General features: G+C 48.8%; 1 protein-coding gene across 6 annotated transcripts in view; it reads left to right on the top strand.

Moving 5' to 3' along the window:
- The window catches only part of CAPZB (capping actin protein of muscle Z-line subunit beta), a 134,731-nt gene that overhangs the window by 46,730 nt on the left and 74,469 nt on the right, over window positions 1-13,532 (top strand). The gene's annotated exons all lie outside the window — the stretch shown is intronic.

The following is a 13,532-nucleotide window of genomic DNA, read 5'->3' as shown; positions in this document are numbered from 1 at the left end:
CACCCCCACCCCCGCTCCCTGCTTCCTCTACTCTGTTGACTTGTCATGGAAAACTTAGGGAGCAGTGACTACATTCCGTGTGTGTGTGCTAAGTGCTGTAATAAGGAATACCCCCCACCTGATCCTTAAAATAACAGTGTGAAGTATGCACCGACTCTACCCTCGTTTTATAGGTTGGGAAACCCGAGGCTCAGAAGAGCTTAGGAACTTGTCTGAGGTCACACAGCTAGAACCTGATGTACCCAGGATTTGAGTGCAGACGACCTTTCTCAAACCTGTATTCTTGGGGCGCCTGGGTGGCTCCGTCGGTTAAGCGTCCGACTCTTGATTTCAGCTCAGGTCATGATCTCACAGTTCGTGGGTTCAAGCCCCACGCTGGGCTCCATGCTGACAATGCGGAGCTCGCTTGGGGTTCTCTCTCTCCCTCTGCTCCTCCCCCTCCCCGTCCCCTTCCCTCTCCCCTGCTCTCTCACAAAATAAGCAAACTTAAAACAGCAACAACACAAAACCTGTGTCCTTAACTAGAGCGCTCCGTCACCACCCTCGCTTGCCGCCTAGCTGGCCGAGGCGGACGGTGAATAACCTGCTCCCCTTCTTTTCGAGATTTGGCAACAGAGAGCTGGCGGTGGTTCTGAGGCCACAGAGAGAGCATGGTGGTGGCAGCAGGTGCCTGGCTACCAGACAGTAGTGCAGGGGAGCGCTTGGGCACGCCAGCTGTGGGGCCGGAGAGCCCTGTCTTTGTATCCCTGCTTCGCGCCGTCACCACGCCCTCTGCGTCAGTTTCCACGTCTGAGAATAACACCAGTAGTGACCCTCTAGGATTGTTGTTAAGATGAAATGAGATTTTGGCATATAATCACTTAGTGTCCGAATACGTTTTGGCTATTACTGTGAATGCCTTCTGAGCCCTTGGGTCCGAGCCGGCCGTGGCGTCGCTGCTCGGTGGAAACTATGGGAGCTGCTACCGGTGATCGTATCTGTAGGCTGTGGTTGCCCGAGCCCTGCTTGCGGTGCTGGCGCGAGAGATGATAACCACGGTGCCGTGCGGTATTCGGGTGTAGTTCCTGGTCGTCCGAAAGAGATTTCGGATTTGGAAGTTGTTGCTTCCCTTTCTTTAGTTCTTTCTGCTCATTGAGGGACTTTAAGCTCCTTACGCACGCGCCAAGTTTCTTGAGACAGAGCACTTAGCATTCCGTTGAGGGTGGAAGAAAAGAAGGTTTGAACTTGTGAAAATGTCTTGTTGGCGACAATATACACCAGCCCTAAGGAAACGTGTGTGTAGATGGGGGAGTAGTTTTCACTCGTAAGGATCACTTTTCGTCTAGCCCAAAAGAACCAAAAAGGAGTGGCCTGACCCTGATTTGATACTCAAGCTCTTGTCCCAGGGCTACCCACTTGTACACATTCCGGTAATATTAATTATGTAAACGTGCGTGTGTGTGCGCGTGCACGCATGCGAGCGTGTGTTTTAATTCTACATGGGAACTTCGATTCTTGGGCCCTCTGGAACTAAAAGCTGTGTAAGAGGACGGTGATGATACCTTTCTTTATTGAGTTACTTAATGTATTTCAGGACCTGTGCGAGGTTCTTTTCATATACTTTCTGATGTCCTCAAAACGGTGCTGCAAGGCAGGTACTATTATTGTACCCATTTAACAGATGACGGAGTTGAGGCTGAAGGAGGGGAAAGACTTGTCCAGATCTTCATTACTCAGAAGAAGCAGGTGAAAGATGTACACCTTTGTGTGTCTTAACTTCCAAGGTCCTTTGTGCCAGCCTCTGACCGGCAAGGTGGTGTGTTTGTCTTGAAGGTCATAGATCTTGAAGCCAGAAGGACTTCATTTTTAAGGCATCTTTCTGTCTAGTGAGTCCTGACAACCAGAAGGGATGAGCTTTGAGACTGGACTTAGATTAGACTTGCAGATTTATCACAGGTTGGTAAAATGTTCGTTGTACTTTACTGTCGGCGAAGCGTATGGAAGCTTTGGTGACGTATTTGGGAGTGCCAGGGGGCCGGTCATTGTTGCGGGACTCTGCGGTATTGTGATGAGTGGTGCCCGGGGCGGCTCGTGTACAGGGTGGTGCCCTGATCGGGAGCTGCCCCTGAGTTGGATAGGACAAGTAGAGGTTGGAGAGTCTTCCGTATTGATTCACCTCTGAGATAGGGCATCCGGAACCCAGGATAGGAGTGGGCCAAGTGCTTTGCTTGATGGGTAAGCACTGTGGTTTTTTCCTCAAGCCTCCCTTTGCACAGAAGGCAGCGCTGCCCCCTTTTAGATGAAGTTCTTGGATTGATGGAGCCTTTAGTTTTCCTGCTCCTTTAAATCTTGCTTTTCCATCAAGATTTGTCTGTCTGCACCGTTTGCAAGTTAGACTCAAGGTCTCCCCCACACCTTTGGAAACCACGTACTCGTGTTACTGGCAAAAGCCCACGGGGAAATGTTAAATTTTATCCAGGCCATCTTATAAGTCGGTGTGGGAGAGGGTTTATGTAGGTGGCTGTTCCTGCCATGGAAAAGGGGGTCTACTTTTCTCAGCCTCCATTGGGGAACATGTGGACGATGTTTCTCCCAAACTTTTTTTTTTTTTTTTTTTTTTAAATTCTTGTTTGGAATCCTGGGACGTTCTGCTTTAATCACCTTCGACTTCTGTGAAAGCCTTCCTGAATTCCTTGTGTCATTGAAGTAGAAGTGGACAGCGTGTATGACTTTGATTGAAGACGTCTCAGGATCGGCCCTAATTACGTGTCTCACTACCAGCTGACAAAGTGGAAGGATTAGAAGCTTGTTACGTGAAACCAGTCAGGAACATGCCGGGGCAGTGGCTGTAGACATCTGTGAAGCATTAATGATGAGACAATAGGTAATGGCGCCTTGCACATCTTACAAAGAAGTCCAGGAAACCATCAACCAGAGAAACCGTCTGAAAAAGGTTTTAGCGTTTTCGAGAAATCCACACGTCGGCCATAGTGTTTGTGAGAATGGAGTCTGTAATCCAAGATGACAGGAGGTTTCAGAATTTGGTTGTAGGTAGAATTGTTCGCGACTTGCCCAGCTGGGGAGAAGAGACTCACCCTAAAGGATTGATTCTGTGAGCCAGCAAGCCGTTCTCCAAAAGTTATTTGAAATAATTTATTTTTTTTTTTAGTTTGGGCCTTTGACATTCTCTAGAGAGTGTTTGGTCCCGGGAGGCAGACCAGTGTGTTCTGTGTTCTGTGTCCTTTTCTGTCATTCAGTGCTCAGGATCTGGGGCAAGTCTTAACTTCTCTGAGACTTGGTTTACTTCTCTATAACTGGGGAAACTCATGGAGTTGTGGTGAGACTTTTCCCAAAACCCACATGCACCATGTGGGTAAGTTACAGTTCATAGTAGGCCTGTAGCAGAAGCCCGTTCTCTGCCCTTTCTCTTTGGAAGTTGGTTTGCATTTTGGTTTTTTTTGTTGTTGTCGTTTTTTAATGTTTATTTATTTATTTTGAGCGCGAGAGAGAGAGAGCACGGGGGTGGGTGGAGAGAGAGGGAAAGAGAGAATCCCAAGCAGGCTCCGTGCTGTCAGCACAGAGCCCGACTTGGGGCTTGAACTCATGACTTGGAACCGGGAGACCATGACCTGAGCCAATATCGAGAGTGGGACGCTTCACTGACTGAGCTACCCAGGCACCCCTGCATTTTGGGTTCTTCGTGTTCTGATAAAGAATGACTAATTTGGAAAACAAAATTATATGGATGATATATAAGTAGTCTTTAAAACACCATTGTTGGGGCGCCTGGGTGGCGCAGTCGGTTAAGCGTCCTACTTCAGCCAGGTCACGATCTCGCGGTCCGTGAGTTCGAGCCCCGCGTCAGGCTCTGGGCTGATGGCTCGGAGCCTGGAGCCTGTGTCTCCCTCTCTCTCTGCCCCTCCCCTGTTCATGCTCTGTCTCTCTCTGTCCCCCCAAAAATAAATAAACGTTGAAAAAATTAAAACACCATTGTTGATTCTAATAATATAGAATTTTATTAAAGATGATGATTTTGGGGGCGAATCTGTCTTCAGTCTTGAATTAATTTAGGATTGCTCTGTAAGCAGATAGCACTAAACTGTTAATGAAGAGACTTGTTTTCTGGTCTTGGTTCATTTGCTACTTAGTTTATCTGATTAAGTCTGCATTAATTAGTTTTGTAAGTCTGGGCCTCAGTTTTTCTCGGTTTTAAAAGAAGTTGCTGATTCGATGGTTTCTCAGGCTCCCTTTAGCTTCCCGTTTCTCTGATTCTGCGCCTTGCAATCTGGAGAGGTAGAGGGAGGCACACCCAAGATAAAATGCTCCACTTCCCCAGCTGGCTGGAGAGCAGAGCCAAGAGCAGTGCGGAAGAAAGAAATCTGGCAGACAGCGATCCTGTCGGTTGTCATCTGACCTGGGATGTTTCCCTGCGTAAAGTCATCCCCTGTGCTTTGCCTGGCCGCCACAGAGAGCGACCAGCAGTTGCCTTCGAGTTGAGTGCAGATCGGGAGCTGAGTCTCTGTGCACGGAACAGGGGTCGGCGGGCTTTCTGGAGTATTGGCAGGGGGTGGGACAGGGGGAGGCTGCAGGAGGAAAAGGGCTTCTTTCTGCTTTACAGGGAAGGTAGAACACATGCACCTGTGCTTCCTCCCCTTGCTAAGCAGAGACCCTGCTTTGCCGTTTAGAATGTGCTCGCCCAGTCATGCCTCCTCCGGGACTCGATTGCTGACTCTGCATTGGGAAGTTTTCCCATCCCACCAAGTTTACCAGATAGACTTTGATCTTTGCGGAGAAACCATTCTGTGTTCTGTGAGGTTTGGGGACTATCAACACTGAATTGGTCATATCCCAAACCAGTGTTTTAAGCCACACTGCAGCAAAGATACAGCTCCACCTGCTGAGTGTGATTCATTTGGGATCTCGCACTCCCTGAAGGGACGTGTTAAGGGAAACATCGGCTGATGGCTGTCGTAGTATTTGACACAGAGCCTCTGCAGGGGTTGCTAAGTTTTGTCTTGGAATAAATATACCAGGGAGAGAGGCACTTGGACATTCTCACTGCTGGGTGGGGAGTCGAGGTTGTTCGGGGGACTCTCTGGGGGTTGTCCCATTCGTCTGGTTTCAGTGGCCTCAGACGGGTTTGGGAACACCAGTAAATGCAGAGAAAGCCGAATTGATGGCGATACTCCTTGGTGCTGTCCTGGCCAGAGGGCTTCAGAAATAAAGCTGAACAAGGAGAGAACAGTACAGAACAGGAAAAAAAAAAAAAAAAAAATGAAGAAGAAGAAGAAGAAGATCTTTTGGGGGCGAATATGGAATTTGATCAACTCTTACTGTTTTTCGGCTTTAGGGGAGCCATGGTCTCACATGCTCCATCATAAACAGGGCGGGGGGCACGGGGGGGGGGGAGTTGCAGGAGCCTGCCCTCCTTTGTTGGTGCTTCATGACTTGGAAACAGAAATCACGCTCTGCCTGCCTTGCTAGAGACTCCTGGCAGCCCAAGTGGAAAACCTGAGTCGAATGAGCAAAAAATCAGGGAGGAAAGGGCCCTTGAGCACCCACAAAACTGTTGTGTGAAAGTCCTAGCAGGTAAGCCATGTGCTCTGCCCTCTGAGAAGGCTCTTGCCACTTGAGGAGGACGGGCTGCGGGGAGCTCCTGGGTCAGACGCCATACCAGACCCTCTGCCTCATTCCCGGTGGTCCCGCAGCACAGAGAGCATTGCCAGGCCACACTGCTTCGCGGTTTTAAAAACCGCGGCTCCAAGGGACGAAGTGGTGACTGACTTAGCTCCACCCTGCAGGTGAAGTGGGAGAACAGGAATTTTTATTGTTATTAAATCACATCTGTGCCTTCACAGTCTTAGACTTCTCTGAAAAAAGCTGTGGACCCTTAACCTTGGAAAACTGTGTGCTCACATGTGTGCACACACACACACACACACACACACACACACACACCCGCTTTCTCTCTCACACACACATGCTTTTGTAACATTTACGCCCCCACCTTCTTTTTTTTTTTTTAATGTTTATTTATTTTTGAGAGAGAGAGACACACACACAGCATGAGCAGGGAGGGACAGAGAGAGAGGGAGACACAGAATCGGAAGCAGGCTCCAGGCTTTGAGCGGTCAGCCCAGAGCCCGATGTTGGGCTCGAACTCACGGACCAGGTGATCACGACCTGAGCCAAAGTCAGATCACGCTTAACTGACCTGAGCCACCCAGGTGCCCCTACACCTCTACCTTCTTAAACACACTCCTGCTTTCTCATGCACACCCCCACACATCTGCCTTCTTACACCCCCTACTTTCTCACGTACACACCTACCTTCATACACATCCCTTCCTACACACTTTCTCTCACACATACATACACACCCCTCCCTTCATGCACACACATACTCCTACTTTCTCATGTATATACACACCCCTACCTTAACACACATGCCCCTACTTTCTCTGTCATGCATACATACACATCCCTACCTTCACACGCACACACACACACACACACACACACACACACTCGCCTCCTTTCTCACACATACACACACATCTGTACCTTCACACACCCCTTGACAAACTGTCAAGGCGCTCACCAGCTGTGGAACAGTGACTCTGTACCCCAAGTTAAAAACCTGTGGTTTATTCCTTCCATCAGAGTTGATGCTGTTTTTGTTCTGTCTGTTTGTTTTTAAACCAAAATAGGTTTCCAGTTTCCACACTCATAGTAGATGAAAAGTAACAGATGAAGTGTAGCTAACGGAAGATCAGAACAATGTAAAAAGCAGACACCGGGCTGTGTTCCAGGAATCCTCTGCCAGTGAGAGATGGTTTAACTGTGTTCCCTGCTTTGTCCTCTCTGTAAACACACGGACCCTGCAGAACATTTTAGAAGGGTTACCATCTCTCCGGATGAAAACAAGGTTGATACTTTGGTTATTGGAGGGGCTCCCAGCTCCTCAGTGATGATGGGGTGAGTGACGTGTCCGTAGTTCTGAGGGTTGAACAGAGTGGCATAGACCTTTCCTGCTGTTTGCCTTCTTCCTTGGGTCACAAGCTCCTTGGGGGCAGGGACCATGTCTGACTAGTCCAGCCCTGTGTCCCCCGTGTGTGCCCGTCCCTTGCACGGTTGTGCTAACTGAATCAAGTGGAAAGATAGCGTGATGTATGGTAGAAAACCTCTCAGCATGAAGGTGCGGGCTCAAGTGCTGACTTCGCCACTGGCCTTGTGACCTTGCCAGACTTTCTCTGAACCTCATTATTCGTCCATAAAATGAGAGGGCGGGACCTAGGTGCACTCGAAGTCCATCCTGTGATTCTGATAGAATTTTCGTAGAGCGGAGACTTGTAAAGGCATGGTGTTTCCAGAGGGATCCAGAGCACGGTGGTCCCGCCACTGCCACTGTAAAGTGGTTTTTATATCGCGCAGTTTTCTCCTCGTTTTTGGCAAATGACATTGATCGGCTGTGATGATATGCGGCACTAACCCCAAAAGGTGGAAGGAGGCTTGATCTCCCAAATGGGCTTTCACTGTGGCTTTGATTCGCTTGCTAGAGGGTATTGGGCTTTCCCGTGGGAATGAAAAGTCATCCAGAGGGAATGCTTGTGTGTGTTTGGTGAGCCATGTCCTTCTGCGCTCGGCCCTCACCACCGTGCGTCCCTCCCAGAAGATTCAGCCAGAGGGCAGTCAGTCAATGGAAGAGACACTTTTCCAGAGTGACCTACAGACGAGTTGTGGGTTGGGCTGGCTGGTGAATCTTTCCCCAGATAGCCCCCAGCACAACTTGTTCCTGAGCCACATGGCAGAAAAGAGATGCACCTTGTAAACAGAGTTGCTTCTTGGGTCACAGATGATACAAGACAAGTCATGGTCAAGTTAGACCCCATAAATTTGTGGGAAATCAGCCTGGGTGAAGTCTGCCTCGGTGCTGTCTGTGAAGCAAGAATTGACTTAAGCCGCTCGGGAATGTAAACGCGTGAAGGTCTTGATGAACTTAGGAAAGACTGTAAAGGCCTTGAAGCTTTGGGTGGTTGTTTATGTACAGACAGATGCTGTTAAGTGCACATCGGCCTTGGCCAGACACCAGCGCGGGCCAAGCAGGACTTCCGCTCAGAAATCCACACAGTCGGAGTCACTGCTTGTCCTTGCAATTACAACAGCGTGTTTTAAAAGGGCACGCAGAAACCACACGCACGCGAACGAGGCCACAGCGCTGTCCTCTAGCAGGTGGTCCGTCCCCAACTTCTTGGGCCTCCTCCCGTTTCCAGTAAGTGCCCTCGCCCTGTCTTTCCTGCCTCTTAAAGTTCCTGACACCCCCCCCCCCCCGCCCACCTCCCACTGTCCTCTCCAGCCACACAGCCACAGCCCTGGTTGCTGTCCTGGCTCCTGTCCTGGCTCTCCTGCCCCTGATCCCATCTCTGGTCAGACCGTCTCCCCCACAGTCACCAGAGACGTCCTTCTGTATCAGTTACTATTGCTGACTAACAGAGTCCCCCCCAAATCTAGTGACCTGAAATAACAGAAATCCTTATGTCAAGTGCTTTCTGTGGCTCAGGAAATTCAGGTGGGCCTTGGGTGAGTGGTTCTGGCTTGGGGTCTTGAGCTCTTGCCATCAGACAGCTAGCTGCAGCTGGAAGAGGGGACATCGGGGGGCTTGGTGACTCTCATGGTCCCTTCATGTGGCTTTCCTGTGTGGGTTATCTTGGGCTTCCTCACAGTGTGGCCGCTGTAGGGCAAACTGTTTACATTGAAGCTTGGGGCTCCAAGTCCGAGCAGCACTCAAGATGGAAAGTGAATTGTCCTTCCAGGTGGCTAACAGACACATGAAAAAGGTGCTCAACATCACTCATCATCAGGAAAATACAAATCAAAACCACAGTGAGATATCACCTCACACCAGTCAGAATGGCTAGGCAACTCAAAAAATTTTTTCCTCAAAAAATTAAAAATAGAACTACCCTACGACCCAGCAATTGTGCTACTAGGCATTGATCCAAGGGATACAGGTGTGCTGTTTCGAAGGGACACGTGCACCCCCATGTTTATAGCAGCACTATCGACAATAGCCAAAGGATGGAAAGACCCCAACTGTCAAATGCATAAAGAAGATGTGGTGCGCGCGCACACACACACACACACACACACACACACACACACACAGGAATATTACTCAGCAATCAAAAAATTAAATCCTGTCATTTGCAACATTGTGGACAGAACTAGAGGGTATTATGCCAAACGAAATTAGTTAGAAAAAGACAAATGTCCTATGACTTCACTCATATGTAGACCTGAAGATACAAAACAGGTGAACATAAGGGAAGGGAAGCAAAAATAATACAAAAACAGGGAGGGGGACAAAACTTAAGAGACTCTTAAATATAGAGAACAAACTGAGGGTAGATGGAAGGGTTGTGGCTGGGCAGGTGGGCTATAAATAGGTAAGGGCATTAAGGAGGACACTTGTTGGCATGAGCACTGGGTGTTCTATGTAGAGGATAAATCACTGAATTCTCCTGAAACCATTATTGCACTATGCTAACTTGGATGTAAATTAAAAAAAAGTTTTAAATTAAAAATAAATAAAATTTTTAAAGCAGAAAAAGTTAAGAAAAAGAAACGAATTGGCTTTTATGGCTTGGCCTCAGAAATCGCAGAGCATCAATTCTGCTATTCTCTGTTGATAGAAATAGCCATCCAAGTTCTCCCATTTCCAAGGAGGGGGTACATAGACTCCACCTCTCAAAGGGAGGAGTGTCAAAGTCACGTCAGAGGAGCAGGCCCGGTGAGAGAGCTTGTTATGGCCATTTTTGGACAATGTAATCTGTTTAACCTTCTGGGACGCAGCAGTGTTCCTGTCATTCCTCTGTGGACAAATCTTTAGGAACTCCTAATCCCTCTGGAGAAGTCGATTTTAAAGTTTGCGAGGCCAGAGAACGTGGCACGGAAGCCTTTCTACAAAGTAGGCCGCGGCACAGCTGCCGGGAGACCTGAGGTCTGGAGCCCGGGCTTGGAGCCTGCTTAGAAAACTGCTGCCCTCTGAGCCGGGTGGGCGGAAACCAGCCCGACCGGAGGCCCTTCGTGATGAGGCCCCAGTCCCCTCCCAGTGCCACCCCTTCCTCCTCCGTGTCCCTGTGCTGTCCTCTTCCTTACCCATTTATCGCAGGGCCTCTCTTCCCCACCCCCCAACTCCCCCTCCAGCCCCCCATGCCTGCCTCGTGCACTCCTAGCCTGTATTGTATGTAGCCAGTGATAAAAGATGAGGTTCCCCGTACCACTTAGTGTCACCTTTACTGTGACTTTTTTCATTTTTGTGGACAGGTGTGTTCGCTGAATTAGACTTCGAGTTTTTTACAGGTTGGGACGTGTCCTGTGCCTGGGGGCTGGCTAGATTGTTTGGTGAGGATTTCCAAATCAGTCTGTGCCTTTTTACTTCATTTTACAGGGCCGAGTTTTAACTGCTTGCAAATGATGGACAACCCTGGCGGCTGTCTTAGAATTCCATAGGAGATTTTTGTTTTAGGCTGTAGTGTTTTATTCAGCTTGTTATTCTGAAAAATTGTTTCTAGTCTGTATTAACAGTGGCTTTATTTGTTGGAGGGTGATTGAAGCAGTTTTGTGTTTTTTCTTCAAGTCGTGTGAAAAACGAGCAGAAAGTGAAACATTTCCTGACTTGATTTATGTGCTTAAACACACACAGCCCACCCCCCCCCCCCACACACACACATACCCAGAACTCGTAGTCCGATCCTGTAGAACCTTACCAGCCTGAAGTGGGGTACCTGTCCCCTCCTTACTCTTTGACGTCCTAACAGAGACTCTTCCTAACAAAGATCTTTTTTTCCCATGCAGATTTTGACTACAGCATAAGTTCCCGAAGACACTTTGTTTTACTCACCATTCGGCATCAAAAACAGTGCTTGTCACCTAGGAAACACTCGAGTAGTTATCGAATGACTAACGGAATGGGCAGAGAACTCTGCGGAGGGAGGGGCGGTGGTCATGCTTTTATCATTTACCCTTCAGCCTGGAGACCACCACCAGCGGGAGGTAGACCTGCTGAGGCGTGTTGTCTGCGGGACGTGTCTGGGAGCACTTTGGGCTTTGAAGGCGCCGTCCGTCCACGGGGAGCGCTCAGTCGTGGGATGAGCATCCACAAAATACACAGAAAGCCGGCTGAGGGCAGGAACCGGGGCGGGACACCCAAGCCTGACAGCCGGTCACTGTGTCTCTGGGCTCGCTCACGTTGTTGCCCGGAGCTGCGGGCCGTCTGTGTTGTCTTCGTTCTCTGGTGCTGTGTCCTGTTTGGACCCCTCAGGGTATGGGGTGACTCCCGGGTGAAGGGCCCGGTTCACTCTCATTTTAACTTTTTGCAAGCTGTGGTTAAGCTTCCCCATGTTGCTTCACTTCTGGGAAGCCTTCGGTCCTTTTCCGAATTTAACGACAGACGTCCTCAGCCCTCGAAATTTGTAGTGAAACATTTCCGAGCAGGATTCATTGGGATTGATGCAAAATAGGAGTTAGACCATTTTGCAGTTGTGTTTTTCTAGTGCTCTCAAATAGACGCAGTCAGACAGAGGACCGTCCAGGACGGGGCCTCCGAGCCGCTGGCGCCCTCGGGGGCGAGGCTGTGCTCAGGCTGCATGGAAGGGTGGACACCAGATCTTTCCATGCGGCTCTTTTCTGGCCAAGTTACGACTTTCTCTTCCTAGATAATACGCTGCTCAGTTTCTAGTTTATTGCTTTTGACTTCCTGTATGTTCTGGATGAAGGTTTCAGCATAGCTAGGTTTACTTCTATCTAACTTTGGTTTTTTTGTTCTCGGGAAGAGTATTAATACCCAGTTGAGAATATTTCTAAAGACCAGAAGTTTTTAGGGGTTGTGAGTGGTCTGTGAATTAGAATTGTGTGTAAAATGTTTCTGTGGGTGTGCAGTTTTCTAGAGCCTTAGCTTTGATCAGAGTCTGAGCGTCTGCAGTCCCCCAAAATGACTTTTAGCTGACTTTTAAATTAGGGTTTTCAGACTTGACTCTGGCATTTGGGGCCAGGTTTGTTGGGGACTGTCTTCTGCATCGTAGAATGTTTAGAAGCATCTCTCGTTCCTACCCATCAGATGCCAGTAGCGCCTTCTCTTCCTGTGATGACAACGAAAAAATACTGCCATGCATTGCCAGATGTCTCCTGGGGGTTTGTGGGAGGGCAGGATCAACCCCAGTTGAAAACACTCGTTCACAGCTTTTTTTTATTAATGTTTATTTATTTTGAGAGAGGGAGAGCGAGTGTGAGCATGTACTAGCCAGGGAGGGGCAGAGAGAGAGAGAGAGAATGAGAATCCCAAGCAGGCTCTGTGCTGATATGGGACTCGATTTCATGAACCGAAATCAAGAGTCAGACATTGAACCGACTGAGCCGCCCCAGCTTTTTTTTTAGTAGACGTGGTTTTTTAGAGCAGTTTTTAGTTCACAGGAAAATTGAGCAAGAAAGTACGGAGAGTGCCCGTATATTCCCTGCCTTACAACACATGGCCTTCCCCACTATAAATCAGCATTCCCCACCAGAGTTAACACTGCTGAATCTGTACTGACACATCATAATCATTCAAAATCCGTAGTTTCCATTAGGATTCACTCTTCGTGTTGTACGGTCTGTGCTTTGGGACACATTCCAGTGACACGTGCCTACCATTATAGTACCGTGCAGGGTGGTTTCACTGACCTGAACATCCCGTGTGCTGTCCTCTGCTTGTTCAGCCCTCCCTCCCCTTCAGCCTCTGGCAATCACTGGTCTTTCTCCTGTCTCCATAGTTTTGCCTCTTCCAGAATGCCACCTCGTTGGAATCACTAGTATGTAGCCTTTTCAGACTGGCTTCTTTCACTTGGCATTCAGGATTCCTCCATGTCTTTCCATGGCTTGGTATCTTTTCTTTTTAGCCCTGAATAGTATTCCGGTGTCTGGATGGGCCACAGGTTTGCTTATCCATTCACCTACGGAAGGGCATCTCTGTTGTTCCCAGGGTGGGGCAGTTATGAATAAAGCTGGTATGAAATTTGTGTGCAGGTTTTTGTGTGGACGGTCATAAGTTTTGAGCTCCTTTGGGTAAATACCAAGGCGTGCAGTTGTTGGATCGTACGAATTCGATGGCAGGTGCATGCTTCGCTTCGTGAGAAGCCACCAAACTGTCTTCGAAGGTGGCTGCGTCCCATTTTGTGTTCCCACCGGCAACGAGTCAGAGTTCCTGTTGCCCCACAGCCTTGTCGGCAGAGTCCCGGGTCTGGGCCGCTCTCATAGGGGTGTAATGGGATCTCACTGCTGCTTTCGTTTGTATTTCTCCGCATCTCCCTGGTAACAAATGACGTGGAGCATCTTTTCATATCCTCATTTGTCATCTGCCTCTCTTCTTCAGGGAGGTGTCTGTTTAGGTCTTTGGCTCATTAGTTTACATCTTTTAGCTAGTTTGACTTGAATACTTCAGGGTTTTCTGTTCTGGCACGGTTGTGGGGGAGGGGAGACACAGCTGCTCGTGTCTCCAATTTACAGCAGCCGGAAAG

Source organism: Felis catus, chromosome C1 (assembly GCF_018350175.1).
Source record: "Felis catus isolate Fca126 chromosome C1, F.catus_Fca126_mat1.0, whole genome shotgun sequence".
Classification (NCBI taxonomy): domain Eukaryota; kingdom Metazoa; phylum Chordata; class Mammalia; order Carnivora; family Felidae; genus Felis; species Felis catus.
The sequence above is the reverse complement of the archived record's forward strand: the minus strand, read 5'-3'. Positions and strand labels throughout refer to the sequence as shown.